Here is an 11,424-nt window from a genome sequence, read left to right as displayed (position 1 = left end):
GTGTTAGCCCCCAACTCAGTGTTCTTCATTCACCTATGCAGATCCTTTAAAGACCTGAGATCATCTGGGAGCTCCCTCTGTGGCCACACTAACTGTTTCCCATTTTTCTCCCTTATCACAATAATTTATGACTAAAGAGTTAGAATTTCTATTTAGAACCTGCCATTCCTCTTAAGTCACTCGATCTTTTTGAAATCAGACTACATGGTCACAGCTATTTTTTCTCCAAACTTTTTTGAGTTCTATTTTCTTAAAACCTAAATTAGATGTTGGCGCTTTGACAAACATTTTCTTCCTATACTATAATATGATGGTCCCTTGTATATGAGGTTGCTATCAATTTCTCCTCTTTCTTCCCAGTTCCTCAGTTTTGGTCAGTGGAGAGCAAACTGGTCAGTGGAGAGTAACCGTCCTTCATTGCATCTTTCAACTTCTAAGAGACTGAATCACTGGCAAAGAAAGTCAAGAATTTATTAGATATTGTGAGGCTTTTTGAGGGCAGGCAGAATGAGACTCCTATTAATTATTTTAAGTAAGCTTTTTAAAATTATATGTACAGAAAAGGTCCAAAATCATAAGTGTAGAGCTAGAGCTCAATTTATGTATGTATTTATGTATGTATGTATTTATTTATTTATTTTTGCAACAAGGTCTCACTCTATCACCCAAGCTGGAAGCAGTGATGTCATCATGACTCACTTCAGCCTCAACCTCCCGAGCTCAAGTGATACTCCCACCTCAGCCTTCTGAGTAGCTGAGACTACAGGTGCACTCCACCTTGCTTGTCTAATTTTTGTATATTTTTTGTAGAGATGGGGTTTCACCATGTTGCCCAGGCTGGTCTCCAACTCCTGGGCTCAAGCGATCCACCAGTCTTGACCTCCCAGAGTGCTGGGGTTACAGGTATGAGCCACTGTGTCCTGCAAGCTCAGTGAATTTCTACGAAGTGAACACACCCATCTAACCGCCTAATTACAAAACCTATCAGCTCCACTGAAACTTTCTTCTTGCCTCATAAATTAGTTTTAATGGAATTATAATCTGTACTGGGAAGGCGACAATGACCATAATAGGAGTAACCATTTCTTGAGAACTTAACTTTGTGCCAAGCACTGTGCTAAACAATCTATAAGTATATAAGTTCCACAGTTCTGTGAGGTGAGTCTCATTATTATCCCCATTTTAAAGATAAGAAACTGAAGCTGGGAGGAAATAGGGAGATGCTGGTTAATGTCAGAAGCCATAAGTCTGTGAGATCTATTGCAGAGCAGGGTGACTACAGCTAACCATATATTGTTTATTTCAAACTTGCTAAGAGAATAAATTTCAAATGTCTCACCATGAAAAATGATAAGTGAGGCAATAGATATGTTAATTAGATTGATTTAATCATCCCGCATTGTATAAGTATATCAAAACATCACATTATACCCTATAAACATACATAATTATCTTTCAATTAAAATAATATTAATTTTAGAATAATAAATTAAAAAACACACAAAGACATCACTCTCACAAAAAGGCTCTGGCTGTTGAATGGTCAGCCAGTAGTGGCTGCCTCAGCTACTGGGAATGTGAAAGTTGTTTCCCAGGATCCAGTAAATTTTATAAAAGCCATAATAAGTAACAATAACAGAAAAGGAGCAAGAGAGTTATTTCCACATATATTACGAGACAGGAATGAACACCAGTTTTCAACCAGAAATGTGCATTACCCAGAATGCCCTGTTTCCTTGGAGTTCTAGCTAACTTAAATGTTATTGTGACCATTTGTACTTGCTCACCACATAGTGTGATGTGGCATAAGGGGGTGCTCAATAGATCTTGCTTGAAAGCTGAAAAGAACATGAAACTGAAGCTTAGAGAGGTTAGATTACTTGCCCAACATCACTAGCTGGAATTCAAACTCAGGTCTAGCTAATTCCAGAGACTGCATTCTTAACCGTTATAGTAGACACATGGTCCACAGCTTCCACTTGGCTAGCCAGGCTGTAGATCAGGGCTTCTCAACTTCCACACTATTGACATTTGGGGCTGAAAGGTTCTTTGGGGCTGTCTTCTGCATTTTAGGACGTTTATCAGCCTTCCTGGCCTCAACCCACTAGATGCCAGAAGCATCTCCATCTCCTACCAGTCATGATGTCAGAGGTGCTTGAGCCAGAGCGACTCCATCTTGAATAGGGGCTGGGTGAGATAAGGCTGAGACCTGCTGGGGTACATTCCCAGTAGCTTAGGCCTTCGTAGTCACAGCATGAGATAGCAGGTTGGTACCAAATACAGGTCACAAGGACCTTGCTGATAAAACAGCAAGAAAGAAGCTGGCGAAAGCCCACCAAAATCAAGATGGCAAAGAAAATGACTGCTGGTTATCCTCATTGCTCATTATATGCTAATTCTAATACATTAGCTTGTTAAAAGACACTCTCATCAGCACCAGGACAGTTTACAAATGTCATGGCAACATCCAGAAGTTACCCTGTATGGTCTAAAAAGGAGAGGAACCCCCAGTTCTGGAAATTGCCCACCACTTCCCTGAAAAACTCACGAATAATCCACCCCTTGCTTAGCATACAATGAAGAAGTAACTATAAGTATACTCAGTTGAGCAGCCCATGCTGCTACTCTGCCTACAGAGTAGCCATTCTTTTTTTTTTTTTTTTAATGGAGTCTTGCTCTGTCGCCCAGGCTGGAGTGCAGTGGCGTTATCTCGGCTCACCGCAACCTCTGTTTCTTTCCTGTCTCAGCCTCCCAAGTAGCTGCGATTACAGGTGTTTGCCACTGCGGCCAGCTAATGTTTGTATTTTTAGTAGAGACAGGGTTTCACCATGTTGGCCAGGCTGGTCTCGAACTCCTGACCTCAGGCAATCCACCCGCCTTGGCCTCCCAAAGTGCTGGGATTACAGAGATGAGCCACCGTGCCCGGCCTGCCATTCTTTTATTCCTTTACTTTCTTAATAAACCTTGCTTTCACTTTACTCTGTGGAGTCGCCCTGAATTCTTTCTTGTGCAAGGTCCAATAACCCTCTCTTGGCGTCTGGATTGGGACCCCTTTCTGGTAACAATGATAATTAAAAACATCTCCCAACATTGCCACATGTTTCATGAGGGGTACAACTGCCCCCCGTTGGGAAGCACTAGTATAGATAGTCCAATACTTTCATGCCTCCCTTCTCCCTCCTCTTTCATTAGCTGAGTCCATCCTCAGTCAAATGGTTACTAAGATAGGTGTGCACCTTCCTGACAGCCGGTGCTATTCCAAACCCCTAGGATTCATCAGTTTCCTTTGGACTCCCGCCCTGCAGTGACAAGCTTCACTGCTTGGGTTGTATTTAACAATCTGAATTAAAAGTTCTGCTTCATTTCATCATCCAAATACATTCATGGCTGTGCAGTCTTCTGTAGCCACAGATATCAGTGCTCTTGCCAACAACTGGCACAACTCCTGTCTTGTTTCCTTTTCACTTTGCTATAGAAAATCACCAGAAACTTCCTCCCATACACTTCCTTCTTTTCCCTTGCACTCACCATCCTCCATATAGATAACTAGAATATCTATCAGAGTCATGGAAGAAACAGCTGGTATACTTAAGGGCAATTTGAGAAGCAGTTTTTAAAGATCTTACTTACAAAGTGTAGAGACAATTAGGAGAAACTGAGGCTGGATAATGTAGCCGCTTTAGTGGCAACCACATAGAGTTGTTACAACTCCTTGGTCTGAAGGGGAAAGAGGAAGGTGTGGTTACTTGAACCCAGAGTTTCTCCATGGTGGCTCTCATTGGTACAAGCCAAAGAAAAGGGATGGGAGCCTCATGATGCAGTGCTTCCATGAGCTTCCCAGGCATGGAGCCGGGAGAGAAGGGCAGAGAGCAGACCTGAACAGCAGTATCTTCAGAGCATTATATAAGCACATTTCCCTGCTCCTTGTCCTAAATTTCATGTTGAAGTCCTCTTTATCAGATCATACAACTTCTTGCCAAACATGTTTATCCTGGTTTTTGAGAGATGCCTTCTTCCTGCCAGGAGCCTATCATTCTAATATCATCAGCCCTGTTTAGAAGACCAAATCCTGTTTTTGGATACCATCTATGTAGCCAGCTGCTCATTTCTTCTCTCCTCTCATCTGTTCCAAAATTACAAACCTCAAGTGGAAGCAGAAATGAGAAAACCTGATTTGCCTTGGGAGATCTGGGTGGGTTCCTTCATCCGATTCAGGAAGGAGGGAAACATTTTCCAGTCATTTCTCTGTCTGATGTTCAGGTCAGGATTTCTTACGCCTGTCAATACTTGGATATTCTCTTGATTATTCTTAAGGGCAGTGATGTTCTGTTTTCCTCAGAAGATCTGGATTCATCCTAAGCGGGAGGGTTATCAGGGCTGGGGGAGCCAGCTCCAAGGCTGAAAATTTCTTCCTTTACTTTTGACTCTAAGCCATACAATTGTTAAGATGTTACCCTGCCTTCATAAAAACTTCATATATGTATGTACACATATATGTACACACACATATATGTATGTTTTTAAAATTAAAATAGCCTAACACTTTAAAACAGTGCTTAAAATAATTATATTTAAGAGCAACCACCTTCTTACACATCAACAATAAAATTGATAGAAAATGATTATGACAATATTTAACTTATGCAACATTTTTATTTTCCAAAGTACTTTCAGCATTTCCTTAATGTTCATAGCACTTTTGTTGGGTATGTAAAGCAGATGTTAGTTTCTGTGTTACAGATGAGACAATTCAGGTAAATATATTGGACTTATTCTTAGTTTTTACTTCAGTTTTACGTTTATTATCTGATCAGATTAAGTCAAGATCTTCAAATTCTGCTGTCAAAATCAACATTAACTTCTCTGATTTGATAACTGTACTATGGCTATGTCCATGTTCTTAGGAAATATACATGGAAATATTTAGGAATAAAGGAAAACAATCTGCTACTTATTCTCAATGGTTAAAAAAGATTATATGCATATGTGTATACATGTGTATGTTTGTATGGATACATGCACATAGAAAGAGAAAGAAAGCAAATAAAATCTCCTTGGTCACCTTTAGAGGTTGATAGAACACAAATCTATTATTCTGAAAATCAGGAAATGAAAGAAAACAATTTTTAAAACTCTGCTAGCCAGGTATTAATGGTGAAAAGTTCATTTGCAAAATATAATCTTTAGAAGGTGTTTTTCAGACATCTCGGTCACATATCACAATCAGTTAAAAATTGAACACACTCCCTCAGCGTATGCTTATTTACTTATAATTTACATATAAGTACTAATATACAGATACATTATATGTATTATAAGGCATCCATATTCCTGAAAAGGGAATATGTAAATAGTAAATGAATCATGTTTTAAAATAATATTCATTTTGTTTAATAATTATTTAAAATATATTTCCATTTATTTTTATTTTTGAGACAGTCTCACTTTGTCACCCAGGCTGGAGTATAGTGGCACGATCTCAGCTTACTACAACTTCTGCTTCCTGAGTTCAAGCAATTCTCCTGCCTCAGCCTCCCAAGTAGCTGGGACTACAAGCGCACACCACCACCATACCTGGCTACTTTTTGTATTTTTAGTAGAGATGGGGTTTCACTATGTTAACCAGGCTGGTCTCGAACTCTCAACCTCAAGTGATCCACCCGCCTTGGTCTCCCAAAGAGCTGGGATTACAGTCTTCAGTCACTGTTCCCGCCCTTAAAATCCCTTTTTAATCTTACTAAAATTAATGTTAACAAATGACAGAGTAATGTAATTGAATAGGCCTAGTTAAATTTTTTAAATCTTGGCTTAACACCTTGTGATTTTACAATCCAAAGTTCTGGTTCCCAGCTTAGATTATCCTGATTCTTGGTTTTAAAGAGTGCTACAAATGAGAAGATACCTTGCAATATGTCTAATCCAAATGGAAGAGGTGTATCATTGCCTGCACATGCTGGTTTTCATTGAAATTTGGCCAATAAAGTTCTGTTTTCCCCAGCTCTGACCACTTTTCCTTGCAAACTGATCAGAAAACATTGACTTTTTACTTTAAAACATCTGAGTTTAAAACTCATTAAAAGCTTTTGTTTTGGAAAAATTTTAAGGAGACTAAATAATTATTTCTAAATTATTTTAAGGAAGGGCACAGATATAAGGGTATTTTAAAAAATAGATGGCACACTTTTTTTTTTCTGATGACCAAATCATATTTCTATCCTTCTAAATGATATCTCAAAGCATTAATTTCTTTTGAAATATTGTTGCTTTCTCATTCTTTTTTACTTTGAAGAAGCAGGTTGTGGGGTTTTTTGAAAATATAAAATATATGCTTGATTATGAACTACTTAATGTCATATGTTATTAGAGAAAGGTTGGTAACTTCGGAGCACTTCCTTTTTTGTAACAGAAGAATGTTAAATTCCATCTCTAAGTTAACAGCTCTTCAAAGTAATTTTCTATGCGCTTACCAGCAAATTTCTCTGAGGTACAAAAGATGTTCATAGTCACTCCTCATGTCGTTAAAAATGCACTGTAAAGATTCTTCTATGTTTTAAGTCTGCTTTAATGAATCCAGCCATACCAGTGACATCCTATAGCACTTAGACTATGGTACATTGCAATTCACTGAAAGCAAAATGACACATGAGGTTTTCACTGCCAGCCCATCCTTGCTGCAGAGTGTACCCATGGCTTGTGACCAATAGACACTGGTACGGTGAGGTCACCACTGTCAGCCTGTGTATTAAATAATCATAACACATCTCATTTTTAGCTAAAACTTAAACATAAAATAAAGTTTGAATATTTTATTTTTTCTTTTCTTTTTCTTTTTTTTTTTTTTTTTTTTTTGAGATGGAGTTTCACTCTTGTCACCCAGGCTGGAGTGCAATTGAGCGATCTTGGCTCACTGCAACCTCTGCCTCCCAGGTTCAAGCGATTCTCCTGACACAAGCTCCCAAGTAGCTAGGATTACAGACACATGTCACCATGCCTGGCTAATTCTTGTGTTTTTAGTAGAGACAGGGTTTCACCATGTTGGCCAGCCTGGTCTCGAACTCCTGACCTTGGCCTCCCAAAAGTGCTAAGATTATAGGCATGAGCCACCACACCTGGCCTGAATATTTTCTTTCTGAACCCTAAAGGATTAACTTGTACTTCCCTTGAAGTACATATCCTCCTGATGGACCACTGACTAAGAGAATATATTCCAATTCATCTGCCTTTCTTTTCATGCTGTACCCACTGTAATGTAGGCTGATTTTCCCCAAAGTGTGGGTTTTCCATCACTAAGTTTGAATTGCACACTGCTGCCCATTCCCCAATGTCTTCTATGCCTTTCAACATTTTCCCTCTCCGGACCTCAAGATTTATAAATCTACCCAGAAAAGTATGAAATGAGAGCACCATTTTATTTTTTTAACTTGACATTGCTTAAGATATTGCTTATAATTGCAAGATACTGGAAACAATCTAAATACCCCTTCACCGGGGACTGATTGAGTAAACTGTGGGACATCTGCATAATGGAGTACTATGCGACTATAGAAAAGAATGAAGAGGAGCTCTATGAACTGGGGTAGAGTGATTTCCAGGATTTATTGTTAAGAAAAAGGTATCTATATTATGCTCTTTTATGTAAGAAGTAAGGGAACATAAGAAATATACATATATCTGCTCATTTGTGTCACATGAAAGAAATAGAGAAAGTGTATACCAGAAACTATTGGAACTGATTTCTTACAGAAAGTGGATGGAAATAGAGTAGATAGAATAAGGGGATGGGAATGAAGCAGAAGGGAAGAAAGTTGAGTGACTTTTCTGGGTATACATTTTTGTCTAGTTCTGATCTTTAAACCCATGTTTTTAATATACTCAAAAATTAGATAAATAATTAAAATCAGCCACGATATAGGGGAAGCCAAAATGGAACCCAAACACTAACAAATGAACCTAACTGAATTATAAATGAGTAATATAATTACACTGAAGGGATTGGGTAAAAACTAAGTCATTTTGGAAAGCAGAAAACATTATTATTATTATTATTTGAAAATATTGTTTTGACTGGCTAATACTTCAGTCAGGATTCACCCAGACAGGTCAATAGGACATGTACACTAAGGGATTTACTGCAAGAAATGGGCTTGCAATATTGTAGGGGCTGTCTAGGCAAGTTAGAAATCCACAGGGCAGGCCAACAGGAGGGCAGACTGGAACTCTAGGGTGTGAGCTGAAGCTGCTGTTCACAGACAGAATTCTTCTTCTTAGGAAAGCCTCAGTTTCACTCTTAAGGCCTTTCAAGTGATTGAATCAGGTCTACCCAGATTATCCGGGATAATCTCCCTTACTTACACAGCGAAGTAATGAGTGCAGTCAAGGAAGCAACAGAACAATGACGACAACAACAAAGTGGACCAAGAACCAGTAGAGTGGTAGTTTTAGGGACTGCTTAGTAACCACAGTATACAGGCTGCTACTAGTCTGTCTCAAAAGACCCTGAGCATCAACATATTATAACAGGACATGCAATTGACATCAGTAATGATGACCATAGTCACCATCATTCACTTAGTTATGCGCTACCTCTTTTCAAAACAGACACAAGGCCCCTTAATCATTACCAAAAAGAAAAAAAAAATAGTGTTTAAAATTGTCCTTTTCACAAACAATGCCTATTACAATTTTTTTTATCAGAATTGATGATTTTTAAAAATTTTCGTTTCCGCTTTCTCCTTCTTTCTTTCTCTCTCTTTCTTTCTTTCCTTCCTTCCTTCCTTCCTTTCTTTCTTCCTTCCTTTCTTTCCCTCCCTCCCTCCCTCCCTCCCTTCCTTCTCCCTCCTTCCCTTCCTTCCTCCCTCCCTCCCTTCCTTCCTTCCTTCCTTCCTTCCTTCCTTCCTTCCTTCCTTCCTTCCCTCTTTCTCTCTCTTTTTTTGAGACAGAGTCTCACTTTATTACCCAGGCTGGAGTGCAGTGGCATGATCTTGGCTCACTTCAACCTCCGCCTCTCAGGCTTAAGCAATCCTCCCACCTCAGCCTCCCAAGTAGCTAGGACTACAGGCATGTACTACCCCACCCAGCTAATTTTGTTATTTTTATAGAGACGGGGTTTCACCATGTTGGCCAGGTTGGTCTCGAACTCCTCACCTCAAATTGATCCACCCGCCTCGACCTCCCAAACTGCTGAGATTACAGGCATGAGACACTGTGCCCGGCCAACTTGGCCAATTTCTATCAAGAAATTTTAAAATATGAAATTGGTTCTCAGAAGACTGAGTTTCTATCATCTGGAAAATGGGCTTACATAGAGACTCGTTTTTCCCTTGGTAGTGCCAGTGCTACAAAGTGCCATGGCCCCAGATTGGGGATATACAGAAGGTTGGGGGACAGGTAAAAAGAAAAATCAGTTTGGCACCGTGGAGGCTGAGAAGGCTTGGGGGCTAGGATAGCAGCATGCACTCAACCTCCTGGCCTCTTGCAATAGCCTCAGTTCCTTTGGCCCTGGGGCTGCAGCTGAAGCCTGTGCTTCCCACATGAGGAGCTTCCCCAGCCACAGACTCCCACTCCCTGGCTTGTTGAGGCCTCTGGTCTCATCTTAGGGACCTTGGATCACTTCCTCACTCACGAAAGCAGCTCTTTGTCCAGCCGAGCCCCTTGGACCACTGACCCCAGCATCCTGCCCCCAGCTTCAGCTCCTAGCCATCTTCCTGTTGCAGCCTCTCCCACACTCTTCCCAAACTGCTCTGTGCTTTCTCTTCTTAGATTTGACCTCCACTGTCCCTCTTCTCAGACCTTCTCACTGAGTGTCCTGAGAAATTCTTGCTCATGGTAGGCATATGCAAGTTCGTGTCCCAGTTTTCCTGGCCTTAAGGGAAATCTGTCTCTTCCCTGAGGACATTGAGGTGTTCCCCTGGGGCCCTCCTTCAGGGAGGCTGCTTATTCTCCACATCCCCAAACCTTCACCTGTCTTCATTTCCAAGGCAGCTTCAGACTACTTTCTTCTACTCTCAGGTAAATATCCTGGCTTCTCTGAGGTGGGTGTCATGATGTTCTGCCATCTTCCTCCCCTCTCATCTCCATCACTTACTGACTTCCTGTCCCTCCCCAAACACATTGAAAACTGACCAGCCTCCCAGTCTCCCTGCTCATTTTCTAGTGACTTCAGTTTCCATGTGGACAGCTAGTCCAGCTCCCAGCCTGACTGCTCCCTGACGTCCTCAATGTCACCACAGTCCTCTCTGGTCACCCTTCCCATGGGGCAGGGGGAACGCACTGGAGCAGCCCCGCTGTCTGGACACAGCCCTGCCTCTCCTTCCCACTCTCCTGCCAAACCTTCTCCTGAGTCTCAGAGCAGCCGCAATGCCTGAGAGTTGTTGGGAATCCTTCTTCCTTTCGGCAACCTGGACCTGAGAGAGTCCAGATCCTGTTTCCACCACTGAGATTGCTGGTCACCTTGACATTGCTGAACCCAAGGAACATCTTTCTCTTTCTGAAATTCTTTGCTACACTTGACACCAGGATCACTCTCTCCTCCTTTTTGTTTTTGGTTTTTTTCAGAGACACAGTCTCCCTTTGTCAACCAAGCTGGAGTGCAGTGGTACAATCTTGGCTCACTGAAGCCTTGAACTCCTGGGCTCAAATGATCCTCCCACCTTGGCCTCCCGAGTAGGATTACAGGTGCAAGCCACCATGTCTGGCCTACTGCCTCCTTCTTAAAATGTTTTACCTTCTTGGCTTCTGTGATTCCACCCTCTCCTGCTCCTCTTTATTTTTCTCAAAACTTCCTTTCCTGATTCTTTGTGGACTTTTGTCCTCTGAGCCTATTTTAAATGTTGCAGGTCCTTCGGGGATATGTCCTTGGCTCTTGTCAGGATTCCTGGGTCACTCACTGGAATATGGCTCATTTATCCAGTTGTACTTGCCCTACTGCTTTTAACCGTGCACACGGTTCTGGAGATGATCTCATCCACATCTCATGGTTTCAGTTATTACACATGTATTGAGGATTATTTCCAGCCCAGCCTACTCACCTAATATCCGGGCTTTGTGGTCCAACTGCCTGATGGAAACTTTCGCCTGGGTGTCCCACTGGTCCCTTAAACTCATTATTCTCAAAACCAAATGCATTATCTACCTATAAATCTTTTCTTCTTTTGATTATTTCCAACTTGTTTCAAGGTAGAGATTTCAGATTCATGTGGTTTCATATCCAAGTAGTCATGTGCTGCTGTCACCATTGCTATATTTTTGTATCTGTCCCCTCTTCTTTACCCTAACTCATGTCACTATCATCTCTCAGCTAAATCACTACCGTTGTTTTAACGTGTTGTTAAAAGATACTTCAATGCACAGGTCCCTGCTTAATTCTCTAGACTAATTTTTCTCTACTATCTGCCTTTTATTAATACTTTTTAATCTAGTAACATT

This window comes from Papio anubis, chromosome 1 (genome assembly GCF_008728515.1).
Source record: "Papio anubis isolate 15944 chromosome 1, Panubis1.0, whole genome shotgun sequence".
NCBI lineage: Eukaryota > Metazoa > Chordata > Mammalia > Primates > Cercopithecidae > Papio > Papio anubis.
The sequence above is the reverse complement of the archived record's forward strand: the minus strand, read 5'-3'. Positions refer to the sequence as shown.